The sequence below is a fragment of the Danio rerio genome, chromosome 4, assembly GCF_049306965.1.
Source record: "Danio rerio strain Tuebingen ecotype United States chromosome 4, GRCz12tu, whole genome shotgun sequence".
Classification (NCBI taxonomy): Eukaryota; Metazoa; Chordata; class Actinopteri; order Cypriniformes; family Danionidae; genus Danio; species Danio rerio.
This window is the reverse complement of record NC_133179.1, coordinates 58580820-58599349: the sequence shown is the minus strand read 5'-3', so window position 1 is coordinate 58599349 and position 18530 is coordinate 58580820. Positions and strand designations below refer to the sequence as shown.

The 18530-nt window shown below is 38.6% G+C and overlaps 1 protein-coding gene and 9 non-coding genes across 10 annotated transcripts in view; 9 read left to right on the top strand and 1 right to left on the bottom strand.

The window, feature by feature from the left end:
• The window catches only part of LOC100537530 (uncharacterized), an 858077-nt gene that overhangs the window by 619051 nt on the left and 220496 nt on the right, over nt 1-18530 (bottom strand). The gene's annotated exons all lie outside the window — the stretch shown is intronic.
• Nucleotides 4038-4118, top strand: trnas-gcu (transfer RNA serine (anticodon GCU)). The gene has a single exon. It is a non-coding gene; the product is annotated as a tRNA-Ser (tRNA).
• Nucleotides 4668-4749, top strand: trnas-gcu (transfer RNA serine (anticodon GCU)). The gene has a single exon. It is a non-coding gene; the product is annotated as a tRNA-Ser (tRNA).
• trnas-gcu (transfer RNA serine (anticodon GCU)) lies at nt 5303-5384 on the top strand. Its single transcript has one exon. It is a non-coding gene; the product is annotated as a tRNA-Ser (tRNA).
• On the top strand, nt 6157-6238 carry trnas-gcu (transfer RNA serine (anticodon GCU)). Its single transcript has one exon. It is a non-coding gene; the product is annotated as a tRNA-Ser (tRNA).
• trnas-gcu (transfer RNA serine (anticodon GCU)) lies at nt 8060-8141 on the top strand. The gene has a single exon. It is a non-coding gene; the product is annotated as a tRNA-Ser (tRNA).
• On the top strand, nt 9855-9973 carry LOC137494158 (5S ribosomal RNA). Its single transcript, XR_011014129.1, has one exon. It is a non-coding gene; the product is annotated as a 5S ribosomal RNA (ribosomal RNA).
• On the top strand, nt 16324-16396 carry trnak-uuu (transfer RNA lysine (anticodon UUU)). The gene has a single exon. It is a non-coding gene; the product is annotated as a tRNA-Lys (tRNA).
• Nucleotides 16928-17001, top strand: trnai-gau (transfer RNA isoleucine (anticodon GAU)). Its single transcript has one exon. It is a non-coding gene; the product is annotated as a tRNA-Ile (tRNA).
• On the top strand, nt 18437-18509 carry trnak-cuu (transfer RNA lysine (anticodon CUU)). Its single transcript has one exon. It is a non-coding gene; the product is annotated as a tRNA-Lys (tRNA).

The window sequence follows — 18530 nt, the reverse complement described above, 5'->3', positions numbered from 1 at the left end:
AAGTTTGGAATATTTTATAATAAGCTTATTCTGCTCACTAAAATGTTATTTCATTTTTAAATAACTGTTATTTTATTAAATGTTTAAAATATAATTTATTCACGTCTAAGCCTGAATTGTACGCATGATTAGTCTTCAGTGTGATGATTATGGAGGAACAAGAGTCCAAGGTTGCCACAGCGGGATGAACCGCCAACTTATCCAGCAAGTTTTTACACAGCAGATGCCCTTCCAGCCGCAACCCATCTCTGGAAAACACACACACATGCTCTCTCTCTTTCACACACACACGCGCTCTCTCTTTCACACATGCACACACACTCACACACAGGCACGCACGCATATGTCACACACACACACATGCACATAAGCTCTCTCTCACACACACTCTCTTTCTCACACACACATGCACGTGCACGCACACACACACACACACACTCTCTTATGCTTATGGTTATTATTGTTCTGTATTTTAATGTACAAATGATCTATAGAAATGTCATTGAGCTACAGTGTATAGAATTAAAAGTCAGGGAGTAGTCAGTTATTTATAAATGCATTATTTATCTAACAATTGTCAACAGAACAGTAATGAAAATAGAGTAGAAAATGTAAAAATAATAAATTAGTTATTAATAATACAGTATTAACAATATAAATAAACAATGTAAATAAAATGTTAAAGACAAACAGAAACCGACACAAAGGGGACTTAAAAGTCAAGGACCAGTCATTTATAAATGCAATATTTATTTAACAATGGTCAACAAAACAGTAATGAACATGGAATAAAAAATCTAAAAAATTAAATGTGAAATATTAACAGAAAAAAATACAAAAATTAACAAATTAAATAAAATGTTAAATAAATTTAGAAACCAACAAGTGAAATAAAATAAATTGAACTATTATGGTGCACCGTTGTGGAGGATAGTAGCATCTGTGTGCAAGTCCAATATAAACTAAGGATAGCTGATGTTGTGCTGCATATTCTTTTGTTTAAAAGTAACTGTGTAGTTACAAATAAAGGGAAAATCTGTTTGCTAATTATACATACATGAACACATTAGTGCATTGAATGACTACATTTTTGTGAGCTAAACTAGGTTTTTGGGAACTAAGCATTGTATCAGTTGATGAAATATGGTTATTTTCTGTAAATTAAAACAGTTATATAAAACTTCCGTATTTTTACAGAAAATTCCTGGCAACCACTGCCGGTATTTTTCAGTAAATTTAAAGGATTTTTTTAGCAGTGTAAATAAATTAAAGTTAATTATAAATGTTGCAACATTTAATAAACAACATTACCTTACCTTTATGTAACTAACTTAAGTTCACTCAAATGAATATTCTTTCTTTAAGGTAACTTAACTCGGTTATGTGGAACCTGTTGACATAAAAAAGTTAATTAAAGCCAACATATCATTTTTTGAGTGCAAGGTCCTCTGTCCACGAGACTGCAATGGGCATTTCTCAATCTGAAAAAAAAAAAAATCATGAAAAATAGAATAAATAATTTTAACTCAATGACTCCTTTAATAAAGCACAAAATAGCTCTGTAAATTAATTTAACTATGTTTCTAGAATGTGTGTAATATTTATCTAATATGTAATTGTACAGTTTGTATCTCCAAAAAACAAAAAGAAAAAGATAGAGGTAAAGTTGGTTTTATATTCGCACATTCGTTCATTTAGCAGCCTCTATATTGTTTACCATATTACTTTGAATATTCGATCGGAATTAGCATGCAAATATGATTTGAAAACAATATCAACAATTATCTAATTCACTGTGAACAATGCTGTACTTTTATAATCACTAATCATTGTCTGCTAATATGATTTTCCTATTTAGAATTTGCAAAGAATTTTTTTCTGAAATGATATTATTAAGGAGAATGTCTGAATATCCAAATATAAAACCTTTACCTCTATAAGAAAAAAAAAAAAGAGGAACTGGACAGGAACATTTCAGGCTTTAAAACCACATGCTGTATTGTACATTCATAATCCATTCCCCCACCTTTTAAAATCTCTCTCATAAACGGTCAAACTATAGTAAATTATTCGACGTAAATCTCAAAATACATGCATTTTAAAACACATTATTATTTAAAAACAAGTATGACATGTTTTACATAGATACTGTACTGAATGTACTGAAGCCTAACAAGTTAAGCAAATTTCAACAAACATTATATCATGTAAATGAAATACACACCCTTTGATAAATCGCAAGCCACTTTTTTTATCGAGGAGCTGGCCTGTTCCTGTTGCCCTCATCTGATGGCCAAACTCCTGTGCTGGCAAACTTTTTCAGACGTGAAATCCAGTCAGCGTCTGACATGGCTTTGTGGAATTTTTCAGACATTTTTTCTCCTATAAATTAATTGGTTTTAGATTAAAGTATCCAAATTTGAAATACAACACACTAAAACATTAATACAAGCAATTATGTAGATTTTCTTATCTTTTTTAAGAAATCACTATCAGAAAAAAAATCCTGAACTTTAAACAAAACGATGCTGTCGAATGATGCTGTTAGTTGAAAATCACTGAAGGTCAAGGAACTTTTTTGACCTCTGACCCGCCTCCAGATGACCCTGTTATTCCTTTGTGTACCTTCGGCTCAGTTCGGAAAATTGATTGACATCTGACTAACCTGTTTGACTGCACACATAGCGGTGAATCTTGGAACGGTTCCTTCCCCAGCTTTACCATTGCCATGACTCTGATTGGTCAAATGTTGAAAATGTTGAGAATTACGGTCCACGATTGGCTGCAAATGTTGAGATGCTGCAACGTGATTGGCTACAATGTTGGACCGAATCGCTCCGATTGGCCCTCATCTTCAACATTTGTGAAATATTGATGGACAATCCTTCAGCAGCTGGCATTGCTAATCCATTGTGCTCTTCAAATCCCATCCTCGTCGCTAATATGTCCTGGCATTCGAGAGAGCCTGGTGCTTCTGTGGAACTTGTTTTACTCTCACTCTCTTAGCGTTTTGAAGGATGTTGTTGCAAAATTTCATTACGAAGTGGCCAAGTCCATCGAATCCCATCCTTGTCGTTCAAATGCTTTGGCGTTTGAAAGAGGCCGGTGCTTTTGTGAAAGGTGTTTTACTCGCACGCTCTTATTGTTTTAAAGAATGTGGTTGCCAAAATTCATGTCATCTTTACCGAAAAGAGCTGCAAATAAATACAGTAATGCTATAGTCCAGCCCCCATCAGGAAAGGGAGTATATACATGACGAGGTGGCCGAGTCCATCGAATCCCATTCTTGTCGTTCATATGGCAAAACTGAAAGTCATCTTACCGAAAATAGTTGCACAAACATACATTTACAAATATGTGCCACAGTCCGGCCTCCACCAGAGAAAAAGGTGTATACGAGACGACTTGGCAGAGTGGTTAAGGCGATGGACTGCTAGTCCATTGTGCTTTGCACACGTGTGTCTGAATCCCATACTCGTTGCTAACATGTTGTGGCATTTGATAGAATGGTGTTTCTGTAGAAGTTGTTTTACTATCACTCTCTTAGCGGTGTGAAGGATGTTGTTGCAAAATTTAATGTCATCTTTATAAAAAAAGAGCTGCAAATACAAACATATATGCCATAGTCCAGCCCCCATCATGAAAGTGAGTACATACATGACGAAGTGGAAGAGTCCATCGAATCCCATCCTTGTCGTTCAAATGCTCTGGCATTTGAAGGAGGCCGGTGCTTCCGTGGAAGGTGTTTTACTCGCACGCTCTTATCGTTTTGAAGGATGTTGTTGCAAAATTTAACGTCATCTTTACCGAAAATAGCAGCAAATACATACAGAAATGCCATAGTCCAGCCCCCAACAGGCAAGTGAGTACATACATGACGGGGTGGCCGAGTACATCGAATCCCATTTTTGTCGTTCATTTGCTCTGTCGATCATACGGCAAAACTAAAAGTCATCTTACCGAAAATAGTTGCAGAAACATACATTTACAATTATGTGCCACAGTCCGGCCTCCACCAGAGAAGAAGGAAAATGCATGACGAGGTGGCCGAGTGGTTAAGGCGATGGACTGCTAATCCATTGTGCTCTGCACGTGTGGGTTCGAATCCCATTTTGTCGATCATATGTTATGGCATTCAAGAGATCATGGTCTTTCTGTAGAAGTTCTCTCACTCTTTTAGCGTTTTGAAGGATGTTGTTGCAAAATTTGATGTCATCTTTATCGAAAATAGCTGCAAATACAAGCATATGCCATAGTCCAGCCCCCATCATGAAAGTGAGTACATACATGACGAGGTGAAAGAGTCCATCAAATCCCATCCTTGTCGTTCAAATTCTCTGGCGTTTAAAAGAGGGCGGTGCTTCCGTGGAAGGTGTTTTACTCGCACGCTCTTATCGTTTTGAAGGATGTTGTTGCAAAATTTAACATCATCTTTACCGAAAACAGCAGCAAATACATACAGAAATGCCATAGTCCAGCCCCCAACAGGACTGTGAGTACATACATGACGGGGTGGCCGAGTCCATCGAATCCCATTTTTGTCGTTCATTTGCTCTGTCGATCATACGGCAAAACTGAAAGTCATCTGACCGAAAATAGTTGCAGAAACATACATTTACAATTATGTGCCACAGTCCGGTCTCCACCAGGGAAGAAGAAAAGTATGTGACGAGGTGGCCGAGTGGTTAAGGCGATGGACTGCTAATCCATTGTACTCTGCACGCGTGGGTTCGAATCCCATCCTTGTCGCTCATATGTTCTGGAATTTGAGAGATCATTGTGTTTCTGTAGAAGTACTTTAACTCTCACTCTTTTAGTGTTTTGAAGGATGTTGTTGCAAAATTTAACGTCATCTTTATCGAAAATAGCTGCAAATACAAACATATATGCCATAGTCCAGCCCCCATCATGAAAGTGAGTACATGACGAGGTGGAAGGGTCCATCGAATCCCATCCTTGTTGTTCAAATACTCTGGCATTTGAAAGAGCCTGGTGCTTCTGTGGAAGGTGTTTTACTCGCACGCTCTTATCGTTTTGAAGGATGTTGTTGCAAAATTTAACGTCATCTTTACCGAAAATAGCAGCAAATATATACAGAAATGCCGTAGACCAGCCTCCAACAGGAAAGTGAGTGCATACATGACGGGGTGGCTGAGTCTTTCGAATCCCATTTTTGTCGTTCATTTGCTCTGTCGATCATACGGCAAAATTGAAAGTCATCTTACCGAAAATAGTTGCAGAAACAAACATATACAAATATGTGCCACAGTCCGGCCTCCCCCATAGAAAAAGGATAGTACGTGACGAGGTGGCCGAGTGGTTAAGGCGATGGACTGCTAATCCATTGTGCTCTGCATGCGTGGGTTCGAATCCCATCCTCATTGCTCATATGTTCTGGCATTCGAAAAATCATGATGTTTCGGAAGCAGTACTATTTCTCTTACTCTTTTAGCGTTTTGAAGGATGTTGTTGCAAAATTTTATGTCAGCCTCATCGAAAATAACTGCAAATACAAACATATGCCATAGTCCAGCCTCCATCATGAAAGTGAGTACATACATGATGAGGTGGAAAAGTCCATCGAATCCCATCCTTGTCGTTCAAATGCTCTGGCGTTTGAAAGAGGCCGGTGCTTCCGTGGAAGGTGTTTTACTCGCACGCTCTTATCGTTTTGAAGGATGTTGTTGCAAAATTTAACGTCATCTTTACCGAAAATAGCAGCAAATACATACAGAAATGTCATATTCCAGCCCCCATCATGAAAGTGAGTACATACATGACGAGGTGGAAGGGTCCATCGAATCCCATCCTTGTCGTTCGAATGCTCTGGCGTTTGAAAGAGGTTGGTGCTTCTGTGGAAGGTGTTTTACTCGCACGCTCATATCGTTTTGAAGGATGTTGTTGCAAAATTTAACGTCATCTTTACCGAAAATAGCAGCCAATATATACAGAAATGCCGTAGACCAGCCTCCAACAGGAAAGTGAGTACATACATGACGGGGTGGCTGAGTCTATCGAATCCCATTTTTGTCGTTCATTTGCTCTGTCGATCATACAGCAAAATTGAAAGTCATCTTACCGAAAATAGTTGCAGAACCATACATATACACATATGTGCCACAGTCCGGCCTCTACCAGAGAAAAGGGAAAGTATGTGACGAGGTGGCCGAGTGGTTAAGGCGATGGACTGCTAATCCATTGTGCTCTGCACGCGGGGGTTCGAATCCCATCCTCGTCGCTCATATGTTCTGGTATTTGAGAGATCATGGTGTTTCTGTAGAAGTTCTCTCAATATTTTAGCGTTTTGAAGGATGTTGTTGCAAAATTTTATGTCAACTTTATCGAAAATAGCTGCAATTACAAACATATGCCATAGTCCAGCCCCCATCATGAAAGTGAGTACATACATGACGAGGTGGAAGAGTCCATCGAATCCCATCCTTGTCGTTCAAATGCTCTGGCGTTTGAAAGAGGCCGGTGCTTCCGTGGAAGGTGGTTTACTCGCACGCTCTTATCATTTTGAAGGATGTTGTTGCAAAATTTAACGTCATCTTTACCGAAAATAGCAGCAAATACATACAGAAATGCTATAGTCCAGCCCCCAACAGGCAAGTGAGTACATACATGACGTGGTGGCCGAGACCATCGAATCCCATTTTTGTCGTTCATTTGATCTTTCGTTCATACGGCAAAACTAAAAGTCATCTTTCCGAAAATAGTTGTTGAAACATACATATACAATTATGTGCCAAAGTCCAGCCTCCACCAGAGAAAAAGGAAAATACATGACATGTTGGCAGTGTGGTTAATGCAATGGACTGCTAGTCCATTGTGCACTGCATGAGTGGGTTTGAAACCTATCCTTATCGCTCATTTAATCCTGCATTCGAGAGATCATGGTGTTTCTGTAGAAGTTTGTTTATTCTCATTCTTTTAGCGTTTTAAAGGATGTTGTTGCAAAATTTAACGTCATCTTTATCGAAAATAGCTGAAAATACAAACATATATGCCATAGTCCAGCCCCCATCATGAAAGTGAGTACATACATGACGAGGTGGAAGAGTCCATCGAATCCCATCCTTGTCGTTCAAAAGCTCTGGCGTTTGAAAGAGGCCGGTGCTTCCGTGGAAGGTGTTTTACTCTCATGCTCTTATCGTTTTGAAGGATGTTGTTGCAAAATTTAACGTCATCTTTACCGAAAATAGCAGCCAATATATACAGAAATGCCGTAGTCCAGCCCCCAACAGGAAAGTGAGTACATACATGACGGGGTGGCCGAGTCCATCGAATCCCATTTTTACGTTCATTTGCTCTGTCGTTCATATGGCAAAATTGAAAGTCATCCTACCAAAAATAGTTGCAGAAACATACATTTACAATTATGTGCCACAGTCCGGCCTCCACCAGAGAATAAGGAAAGTACGTGATGAGGCCGAGTGGTTAAGGCAATGGACTGCTAGTCCGTTGTGCTCTGCACGCGAGTGTTCGAATCCCATCCTCGTTGGTCATATGTTCTGGCATTTTAGAGATCATGTTGTTTCTGTAGAAATTCTCTTACTCTCACTCTTTCAGCGTTTTGAAGGATGTTGTTGCAAAATTTTATGTCAACTTTATCGGAAATAGCTGCAAATACAAACATATGCCATAGTCCAGCCCCCATCATGAAAGTGAGTACATACATGACGAGGTGGAAAAGTCCATCGAATCCCATCCTTGTCGTTCAAATGCTCTGGCGTTTGAAAGAGGCCGGTGCTTCCGTGGAAGGTGTTTTACTCGCACGCTCTTATCGTTTTGAAGGATATTGTTGCAACATGTAACGTCATCTTTACCGAAAAAAGCAGCAAATACATACAGAAATGTCATATTCCAGCCCCCATCATGAAAGTGAGTACATACATGGCGGGGTGGAAAAGTCCATCGAATCCCATTGTTGTCGTTCATTTGATCTGTTGTTCATATGTCAAAACTGAAAGTCATCTTACTGAAAATAGTTGCAGAAACATACATATATAAATATGTGCCATAGTCCGGCCTCCACCAGAGAAGAGAGAAAGTATGTGACGAGGTGGCCGAGTGGTTAAGGCGATGGACTGCTAATCCATTGTGCTCTGCATGCGTGGGTTCGAATCCCATCCTCATCGCTCGTATGTTCTGGCATTCGAGAGATCTTGGTGTTTCTGTAGAAGTTCTTTTACTCTCACTCTTTTATCGTTTTGAAGGATGTTGTTGCAAAATTTAACGTCATCTTTACCGAAAATAGCAGCAAATACATACAGAAATCCTATAGTCCAGCCCATATCAGGAAAGTGAGTACATACATGACGGGGTGGCCGAGTCCATCGAATCCCATTCTTGTCGTTCTTATGCTCTGTCGTTCATATGGCAAAACTGAAAGTCATCTTACCGACAATAGTTGCAGAAACATATGTAACCCCAGTAAAATAGTTAAATAATTATTTATAATATTATTTAGAGCAGTATAATCATATTATTATTATATCTACAAGTCTTTATAAATATAATAAACGAAATAAAATTCATGTATACAAATGTAGTTTGAAGTAAAGTAACAACCAATCGTAAGAGCGGGTTGTTAGCTCCTCCCCTTCCAGCTTGCCACAGAGAGAGAGAGCAGAGACGAGACCGGTTGGCAGAATAATAGAGGAGCAAACTTGAACAAAAAGATTAAAATACAGTATGTTATGATTCCCAAACAGTTTAAAAGTGATTGTAGTTGTACTAAATCAAGTTGTACCTGTACCTGCAAAAGTGTTAGTGTATTTAAGAGTGTGTTGAAGTCAGACTGCATGTTGCATTGCATTTACTGTGCGCTGACGCCATTTTTCAATCGCGTGTATGTGAGAAGACCATAGAGTGATATAGACATCGCGAATTTGACAGGTATTCCATTATATTAGCTCATTTTATGGTATACATGTGTGTGTATATGTGTTTTATTTGTTCCACGTTTTGTATATTTTGTATGTTTTTGAAATGATTTTGAACATATTAAACTTATTTATAAATTCTGGTCTGTGATCAGGCCAGGTTTTTTTCTGAGGACATTTTCCCAGTTTCACTGGATTCCTTGTATTGATGGCGAGCCTCCTACGTCGACCTGGAAAATTGTGAAGTACACATATTTCAATTTATCCTCATTTCACCGGATAAAGTAAGAAATTGCCAAAAAGTTAATTCCTTTATTGGATTGCGATTTTTTAATGCAGCTCTAAGGACTGATTTTCTTGGAGGGAAAAAACAGAACTTTATCTGAATTGAACTGATTTCACCAATTTCAGAGTGAACAACGACACTGATTTATTTGTGTTATTTTATGGTTTCTTTTGTTTTCACTTGAATTCATTTATTGTGATTTGTGTTTGATTTAAAATAATTGTAAAGTGGGTGCACCCTGGGGTTGTGTATAAATAGTTACGTTACTGATGTAAGTATTGTTTACTAAGACAAATACGAAAAGGAAAAAATTCATACAATCTAAAGTAAAACTATTTTTGTATTTAAAACATTCAGTTTGTCTTTGGTTATTGCTCAGTTTCACCCCCACCTCCTTTTACTTACCTTGTAAACTTCTGGTTTTATTGTCTGGTCCAATAATAAATAAATATAGTACACCTGTTACACTTGGATGGGAGACCGCCTGGGAATACCAGGTGCTGTAAGCTTTTCGAAGTCTTTCATTTGGCAGCTGATAAACTTCCCCCTGTCACAGCTCCTTATTTTTTCTCGCCTACAAGGGCATTGTTTCTGTCGGTGCTGTGTCGATGCCAGCTGAGCTGCGCTCGGTCCCTGGTGCTGTGCCTGTTTTAAATAGCCAACTCTTGACAGACTCTCTTGCTTACGGCCATACCACCCTGGCAATGCCCCATCTCATCTGAACTCGGAAGTAAAGCAGGGTCGGGCCTGGTTAGTACTTAGATGGGAGACCGCCTGGCAAACCCAGGTGTTGTAAGCTTTTCGAAGTCCTTCATTTGTTTTACAACCTCTTTGATGTTAGTCTAGGGTAAAAGCAATAACATTTAGAAGGTGTGGTACTGTTACAAGATGATGGGTGAAAGTAAAAGACACAAACAACAAAACTGCCAACAAAAGTGATTTAATGTACAAAAAAGTGAAATCAGAATAATGGCCAAATATGTATACAATAAGAAAAAATATTTAAAATAATAAAGTAATAAATTAAACAAAGTATCAAACAAAATTAGGTCAACTTAAGAGTAAGGGGACGCTAGTGAAGCCAAATCAAAGAAATGAGTATAACAAAACAATTCTAACTCATAAGCAAACCCCTTACCTCGCTAGAAACATGAAAAGAAAAAAGGAAAGAAAAATCTTCAGCGCCGAGCGCCGTAATCTTACCTATTCTGAACTAAAACAAAACAAATACAATTGGCATTCACTTCCTTACCTGGGGCCTGTTTCAGTAAGGAGTTTCTAACAACTCGGAGTTTAAACTTGAACTCTGAGTTGATTTACAGAGAGATTAAAAACTTTTTGGTTTCAGAATAGCTGATCTGAGTTAGATCAATCAACTTTGAGTAGACCAACTCAGAGTTAAGCGCGCACACTGTGACTATAAAAAGGCATTATCAATGGAGCGCAGATATTACAAGTGACCATGACAACATCTAAAAAAGAGATCACCATTTCTTTCTCCAGCTGAACTTGATCTGCTCATGCAAAGTTATAGCAAATATGAGCGTATATATTTAAAAAGAAGCAACCATCAGTGAAAAAAAGACAGTTAGCCTGGGAAAACAGCTGCTCAAGTTAATGCATAATTTTTAATTTAAAGTATTTAAATATTTAAGTAAAATTAAATTGAGTAATGTAATGTGTGACGTTTATAAAATGTTTCTAAACTTTTATACACGTTTATCAGTTTTAATAGATTTAACAGTGCACTTGTGTGTCTGCCTTTTTATTGATCAAGTGATAGAAGTTGATAACATTTAGAAGGTAAGCAGTACTATAAATACTTTTTAGAACGAATAGTAATCCCATTAATCTAGTAACAGTACATGTCGAAGGTTAAGCTAATTATTTATGAAAAAAGAACAAGCCATTCTCATACGTGACTTTGTTCTGTGTGTGACAAAAATGTAGGCAATATCTATGTTTCCATCCAAATCTATTACATAAATTTGTGCAAAACTGGAATAACGGCTAAAAGATGCGAATAAAGCAGCGTTTTCATCCAACAAGTCAAGAGAACACAATCGTCACTTCCTGATTAACTTGCGCCAAATATCAACAGTAAAAACAGAATTTACTGTGGTAGAAGAAGCTGTGGCAATAATTTTTTATTTAATAAATGTACTTGCACCTCAGAAGACAATGCTGACACACAATGAACACGTGGGGGCGTTTGAAGCCATGAGACGCGGAGATCTTGACACACTCCAGACGCTCAGAGGTAATTAATAATATACAATAATACTGAAACAGTTAAGGCATTTTAGATTGACTAAAACAACATTTAAGATGTTCTACAGTATCCTCAGTCTGCTGGTTTGTCCATTCACACACATTTTCATCATCATCTCTAACAAACCTTTTTTTAATGCACATACTGTAATTTGTTAAGTGTTTCCTTCGTAGTTCATGCGCATCTTTTCTTATCAAATAAAAGTTTAACCTACTCAGTTATCCACATGTTTTATTATCCGTATTTTCAAAAGTTATGTGAATCATGACGTCTATCTCTGTCTATTCTATCTAGTTACACATGTCTCTTTTTTATAGATCAAATAGTACTGTATGCTTCTCAAGCTAACTTATAGGAGAAGTGTCTACAGTTAGAAGACAATCGCCTGTGATATCATGTCATTTGTTTTTTGATTATCAGGTTGCTGTAGGCCTAGTTATAATAATATTTATACAATATAGTTATAATGATATTTATACATGATCAAACTAGTGTTACTTTCTCCGCTTCAGTAATGTCCAGCAGCAGAACAACAGCTCGTTAATTCATGCTCGTGCAGATGATGAGACGGACAAAAGTAACTAATGCATGCCATTCTTTTACTTATTTTCGTGTTGTCAGATTCACAGTGCAAACAGCTCCCGGTAGGAATAATTCGAGTGAACATAAAACAAAGACGATTAAAACTTTCTTCCTCTGCTCAGCTGCACAGAACACAGCAAGCTCACATAATCCAGCATGTGTCGAACTACACTACCCACAATACACTTCGCTATGGACTACAAATCCCGTAAATATTCCATTTCCCCTCTCCTACAACACTAGTGTGCAACTTAAGCAAAACTGATACTAAAATTGTTTTACATTTGGTTTTGTAGTTCGGGCCTAAATAAATGTTTGTTGCGTTTTTAATCGTTTTAAGTTCATTTGATTGACTATATATAAACCATTTGACATTATTAACGCATTTATTGGGTAAAATTGCTACTTTTTACTGTCATTCAATGTGTTTTGGTCATTATCAATGCACTGTCACTTTAATTGAGCGTGAGCAGCGCGGCAAAAATAGACCCAGCGCCGAAACTATCGCTGCACTGCTGCTTCGGCGACGCTCACGCCTCGCTCTGATGCGCTGCTGCTGAGTGCGGTATGAAAGCTCTAATCTGTTAACATGGACGCCGAAAACACACGCGCTGCTCACCCTCTGCTCACGCTGACGCTTGCGGTGTGAAACAGGCGTTATGTAGAGATTATATAATGAAAAATCAACAACCTAATTCACGATTTTTCTAAACAGGATGCTGAAGGTGTGAGGCTGGCTGGATTAACTTGACAGTCAATATAGGGGTGTAAAACGGCCTGGAGCTAGGCCCAGGCCGAAAGGGGGATAAAACACAAAAAGGGGATATCTGACTAATTGGAGTGTTTAAGCATGTATTGGTGTGGGAGCTGAACACGCTGCAACACCAATGCATAAGGCCAACTGTATATTAGATACAGGCCAACACAAAAAGGGGAACCAAAAACCACATTAAATTCTAAAATAGAAAGAGAAAATAAGACTGATTTACTAGCAGATGACAATCTGACAGAAAGTGTGTGATTAAGTGTGTATGGACGTTTCCCAGAGATGGGTTACAGCTGGAAGGGCATACGCTGTGTAAAACATATGATGAATAAGTTGGCGATTCATTCCACTGTGGTGGCCCCAGATTAATAAAGGAACTAAGCCTTAAAGAAAATGAATGAATTAATTGGACAAATTAGATTGGAGAAAATTTAGGAAAAATTAAATAATCACATTTTAAAATTATTTTATTTTACACACGTTTTTTTTAGTTTTTTAAATTATTTTTATTCTTTTATTTTAGACATATTATTTTTTTAATCTTTTATGTGAAGACATTCTTTATGTTTTTTATTATCTTTTAGTTTAAGAAATTTGTATGCTTTTTATCTCTTATTTTAAGACATTTGTATGTTTTTTTCGTAATCTTTTATTTTAAGACATTTTAAGATTATTTTATTTTAAACACATCATTATGAGTTTAAGATTCTTTTATTTGAAGAAGATTTTAAGATTCTTTTATTTGAACACATTTTTGAAGATTATTTTAGTTTTTAAATCTTTAATTTAAAGACACTTTAAGATTTTTATTTTAAGCCATTGTGGTTTTTGAACCTTTTATTTGAAGAGATTCTTAAGATTTTTATTTTATTTTAATCACATTGTTGTGTTTTTGTTTTTCCCATTTTAAGACATTGAGAAAAAAAAAGGAATCTAGTTTAAATATGTTTGAATTTTGGTTTTAATCATTTGGTGACGAGTTTGAGTTGTTAGTTTAATAACATTGTTATTGTTAAGTTCTGAATCTTTCATTTTAATAATTGTTGAGTTGAATCCTACTTTGAAGTTGTTGATTTTTCATCCTAAATCTCAATTGTAATTTTTGTGCTGTAATGAATTTAAAATGTTGAAATTCAGTCTGAACTATTTATGGGGATTATAATTTTGTATTAGTGGATTTCTAATTCCAATCACATGTGTTTTCACAGATGTTGATCTTTGATCGTAATTATACAGTGGGATTTTTAATTAGAGCATATCTTTATGGGTGTGGATTTCCTTTTAATCAGATTTTTATTTTTTTATGTTGGAGTTTTTGAATTTTGTTTACATTTTTATTATTGTCATTCTTATTCTAATTTTGTTGGGGAAGAAGAAGAAAAAGTTACCTTTATTGATAAAGTGTATAAGAATGGAAAATTTTAATGATTGGTTAATTGAAAGTTAATAAGAGTGTTGGGAGTAATAAGCCTAAATATAGCAAATAAAATCCTTATTAAAAGAAGATATCGGAGTGACTTCAAGAGGGAAGAGACTGCACCACTGAAGAGGAGAACCAAGAGTGTAGAAATTATAAACTGAATCTAAAAAAGTTAAAGAAATTTAGTTGAAAGGGGTTATAGGCATCATCTAACATAATGAATGAGCACTATAATGTTAACGATTGTTTTGAATAAGAGGTAAAACAAAGATTTAGGCAAAGGCCTGCAGTAATGACAATGGGACATTTTTGTGGGGATTTGATTATCTGTTTTTGTTTTTGTCTGCTCCAGAGAGGAGCAGAAAAGGGGAATTGTTGGAGAAAATGAATTTATTTTCATTACATTTGTGTTTTTTTTTATTAGGAAAATGTTTAGACTAACAACAGATTAATCAATCTTTTCTATTGTATTATAAAACTTCTTGACCAGACAAACTTCCTCTTTTTTACTGTGCTGCATACTTTTTAGAAGAACTGCTGACAAGTGAAAAAAGCAGAATAAGAATAAATTTAGGTTTGTTCCAGAACTATAGTCTAGACATGTCACAAGTTGTCATGATGCTTGTAGAAGTGTGAAATATATTAAAGATGCACGGAAGTGTTCAGTTCTGGTATGCAGAGAAAGGTTGCAGAAAGAGGAAGTAATGTCCAGGGGTTACAAAGGGCCAAGGGACTGCAGAATGACTGATAAGTGACGTTAAACCAAAACTCCACCTGTTAAGGTCAGTTGTGTATATATGCTGGAGTCAGGAAATGTATGTTAGTTGCAAACATCTTGAATGTAATTCTTGTATTGCATTGGGGTAACGTAACCCAGAGCTCTGTCATCGAACTATTCATTTGTATCTAATAAATTACTAATATTTTTAGCATTGAAGAAAACCCTCTCCAGACCTTTTCTTATTGAAGACGCATGGAATTGGCTAGATGTTCCAACAGTAGAGCATGAGACTCTTAATCTCAGAGTCCTGGGTTCGAGCCCCACGTTGGGCGTTTCTGTTACTTTTCTCTCTCTCTCTCAGCAAACTTACATTAGGGTTCATATAGCAGACCTTTTGAGACAAAGTTACGCGTTTCTACCACTGTAGATGACGTTTCTCTAAGTCTCTGTGGTGCAATAGTTTAGCGCATAAGGCTGTTACCTGAAAGGAAAAGGGAAGGTATTACTGTAAACGGTGTCTAACTCTTCAAATGGCTCCTCATCAGCTCGGCTAGCTTACTCGGTAGAGCGTAAGACTCTTAATCTCAGGGTCGTGGCTTAGATCCCCACGTTGGGCATTTCTGTTGCCTCTCTCTCTCAGCAAACTTACATTAGGGTTCATATAGCAGACCTTTTGAAACAAAGTTCCGGCTTTCTACCACTGTAGGTGACCACTTACTAAGTCTCTGTGGCGCTATCGGTTAGTGCATTTGGCTGTTAGCTGAAAGGTTGGTGGTTCAAGCCCACCCAGGGACGGATTAGGCATTTTGCTGCCTTGCAACTGCTAACACGTGCACTGGGCATATATCCTGGGCCACATTCTGTCCAGCGTTACAAAATGAAATCAGGATTTAGCAGAAGATTGTCACGGATAGGGAAGGTATTACAGTAAACGGTGTCTAGTTCTTGAAAGGACTCCTCATCAGCTCGTCTAGTTCAGTCGGTAGAGCATGAGAACCTTAGTCTCAGGGTCGTGGGTTCGAGCCCCACGTTGGGTGTTTCTGTTGCCTCTCTCTCTCTCTCAGCAAACTTTCATTAGGGTTCATATAGCAGACCTTTTGAAACAAAGTTCCGCCTTTCTACCACTGTAAGTGACATATTATTAAGTCTCTGTGGCGCAATCGGTTAGCGCGTTCGGCTGTTAACTGAAAGGTTTGTGGTTCAAGCCCACCCAGGGACGAATTAGGCATTTTGCTGCCTTGCAACTGCTAACATGTGCACTAGGCATATATCCTGGGCCACATTCTGTCCAGCGTTACAAGATGAAATCAGGATTTAGCAGAAGATTGTCACGGGTAGGGAAGGTGTTACTGAAAACGGTGTCTAGCTCTTAAAAGAGCTTTGCATTGGCCCGGCTAGCTCAGTCTGTAGAGCATGAGACTTTTAATCTCAGGGTCGTGGGTTCGAGCCCCACATTGGGCGTTACTGTTACTTTTCTCTCTCTCTTACAGCAAACTTACATTAGGGTTCATATAGCAGACCTTTTGATACAGAGTTACGCCTTTCTACCACTGTAGGTTACCTTTCCATAAGTATCTGTGGCGCAATAGGTTAGCTTGTAGGCTGTTAACTGATAGGTTGGTGGTTCAAGCCCACCCCGGGACGAATTAGGCATTTTGCTGCCTTGCAACTGCTAACACGTGCACTGGGCATATATCCTGGGCCACATTCTGTCCAGCGTTAAAAAATGAAATTAGGATTTAGCAGAAGGTTGACACGGGTAGGGAAGGTATTACAGTAAATGGTGTCTAGCTCTTGAAAGGCCTCCTCATCAGCTCGTCTAGTTCAGTCGGTATAGCATGAGACTCTTAATCTCAGGGTCGTGGGTTCGAGCCCCACATTGGGTGTTTCTGTTGCCTCTCTCTCTCTCAGCAAACTTTCATTAAGGTTTATATAGCAGAGCTTTTGAAACAAAGTTACGCCTTTCTACCACTGTAGGTGACATTTTACTAAGTCTCTGTGGCGCAATTGGTTAGCGCGTTCGGCTGATAACTGAAGGGTTAGTGGTTCAAGCCCACCAAGGGACGAATTAGGCATTTTGCTGCCTTTCAACTGCTAACACGTGCACTGGGCATTTATCCTGGGCCACATTCTGTCCAGCGTTACAAGATGAAAGCAGGATTTAGCAGAAGATTGTCACGGGTAGGGAAGGTGTTACTGAAAACGGTGTCTAGTTCTTGTAAGGACTCCTCATCAGCTCAGCTAGTTTAGTCGGTAGAGCATGAGACTCTTAATCTCAGGGTCGTGGGTTGGAGCCCCACGTTGGGTGTTTCTGTTGCCTCTCTCTCTCTCTCTCTCAGCAAACTTACAATAGGGTTTATAAAGCAGACCTTTTGAAACAAAGTTCCGCCTTTCTACCACTGTATGTGACCTCTTACTAAGTCTCTGTGGCGCAATAGGTTAGCACGTTCGGCTGTTAACTGTAAGGTTGGTGGTTCAAGCCTACCCAGGGACGAATTAGGCATTTTGCTGCCTTGCAACTGCTAAGAGTTTCACTGGGCATATATCCTGGGCCATATTCTGTCCAGCGTTACAAGATGAAATCAGGATTTAGCAGAAGATTGTCACAGGTAGGGAAGGTATTACTGTAAACGGTGTCTAGCTCTTGTAAGGACTCCTCATCAGCTCAGCTAGTTCAGTCGGTAGACCATGAGACCCTTAATCTCAGGGTCGTGGGTTCGAGCCCCACGTTGGGTGTTTCTGTTGCCTCTCTCAGCAAACTTACATTAGGTTGCAAATAGCAGACCTTTTGAAACAAAGTTCCGGCTTTCTACCACTGTAGGTGACATCTTACTAAGTCTCTGTGGCGCAATAGGTTAGCGCGTTCGGCTGTTAACTGAAAGGTTGGTGGTTCAAGCCCACCCAAGGACGAATTAGGCATTTTGCTGCCTTGCAACTGCTAACATGTGCACTGGGCATATATCCTGGGCCACATTCTGTCCAGCGTTACAAGATGAAATCAGGATTTAGCAGAAGATTGTCACGGGTAGGGAAGGTGTAACTGTAAACTGTGTCTAGTTCTTGAAAGGACTCCTCATCAGCTCGTCTAGTTCAGTTGGTAGCGTATGAAAACCTTAATCTCAGGGTCGTGGGTTCGAGCCCCACGTTGAGTGTTTCTGTTGCCTCTCTCTCTTTCAGCAAACTTTCATTAGGGTTCATATAGCAGACCTTTTGAAACAAAGTTCCGCCTTTCTACCACTGTAGGTGACCTCTTACTAAGTCTCTGTGGCGCAAAAGGTTAGCGAGTTTGGCTGTTAGCTGAAAGGGTGGTGGTTCAAGCCCACCCAGGGATGAATTAGGCATTTTGCTGCCTTGCAACTGCTAACATGTGCACTGGGCACATATCCTGGGCCACATTCTGTCCAGCGTTACAAGATGAAATCAGGATTTAGCAGAACATTGTCACGGGTGGGGAAGGTGTTACTGAAAACGGTGTCTAGCTCTTGAAAGAGCTTTGCATCGGCCCGGCTAGCTCAGTCGGTAGAGCATGAGACTCTTAATCTCAGGGTCGTGGGTTCGAGCCCCACGTTGGGCGTTTCTGTTACTTTTCTCTCTC